We start from the raw sequence: 1,530 nt of genomic DNA, 5'->3' as shown, positions 1-1,530 counted from the left end.
ACATAAATACACTATCAAACATAACTAAAAATGCACAAACACCAGAAGACAAAATAGATGACTGGGACCTTCTGAAAATTAGACACTTATGCACACCAAAAAATGTCATCAAAAGAGTAAAAGGAGAACCCACAGACTGAGAAGAATTTTTTTGCAATGATATAGCAGATAAAAATCTATAAAATCTGTAGACAACTTCAACACCTTAACAACAACAAGACAAATAATCCAATTTAAAAATGGGCACAGGACATGAACAGATACTTCACCAGAAGACATTCAGGAAGCTAACAAACACATGAAGGAATGCTTGGCATCATGAGCCAACTGAGCCATTTGTTGTTGTGGTTGGGTGCCTTCAAGTCCCCTGACTCATAGCAACCCTCCACACAGCAGAGCGAAACACCGCCCGGCCCGGCGCCAGCCCCACACCCTTGCTGGGCTTCATTAAGCCCATCTTGCAGCCACTGTGTCAGCCCATCTCGTTGAGGGCCTTCCTCTCTTTCACTGACCCTCCACTTTGCCAAGCATGACATCCTTCTCCAGGGACTTGTCCTTTCTTAGAACATGACCAAAGAAGGTGAGATGAAGTCTGGCCATTCTCACTTCCAAGGAGCATTCCAGCCACACTTCTTCCAGGACAGACTTGTTCATTCTTCTGGCTCCATAGGACTCTCAGCATTCTTCCCCAACACCACGGCTCAAAAGCACCAACTCTTCTTCATTCTTCTTTATTCACTGTCCGGCTTTCACGTGTGTATGAGGCAACTGAAAGTACCATGGCTTGAGTTAGGCGCACCTTAGTCTTCAAAGTGACAACTTTGCTCTTCAGCACTTTAAAGAGGTCTTTTGCAGCAGATTTGCCCAGTGCAGTATCTTGTCTGATTTCTTGATTGCTGTTTCCATTGGTGTTGACTGTGGACCCAATTAATATGAAATCTTTGACAACTTCAATCTTTTCTCCATTTATCATGATGCTGCTTTTTGGTTCAGTTGTGAGCATTTTCATTTTCTTTATGCTGAGGTGTAATCCTTACTACAGAGTATAGTCTTTAATCTTCATCAATAAGTGCTTCAAGTCATCTTCATTTTCAGCAAGTAAGGTTGTATCGTCTGCATATCACAGATTGTTAATGAGTCTTCCTCCAATCCTGATGTTGCTTTCTTCTCCATATAGTGCAGCTTCTAGGATTATTTGCTCAGCATACAGATGGAATAAGTATGATAAAAGGATACAACCCTGACACAAACCCTTCCTGATTTTAAATCATGCAGTATTTTCTTGTTCTGTTTAAACAACAGTCTCCTGGTCTACATACAGTTTCCTCATGTGCACAATTAAGCATTCTGAAATTCCCATTCTTTGCAATGTTATCCATAATTTGTTATGATCCACACAGTCAAATGTTTTGCATAGTCAATAAAACACAATTAAACATCTTTCTGGTGTTCTTTGCTTTCAGCCAAGATGCATCTGACATCAGCAATGATATCCCTCATTCCACGTCCTCTTCTGAATTATCTTGCATA

This window comes from Orycteropus afer, unplaced genomic scaffold (genome assembly GCF_000298275.1).
Source record: "Orycteropus afer afer isolate SDZICR_OR568_19922 unplaced genomic scaffold, OryAfe1.0 scaffold00018, whole genome shotgun sequence".
Classification (NCBI taxonomy): Eukaryota; Metazoa; Chordata; class Mammalia; order Tubulidentata; family Orycteropodidae; genus Orycteropus; species Orycteropus afer.
The sequence above is the reverse complement of the archived record's forward strand: the minus strand, read 5'-3'. Positions refer to the sequence as shown.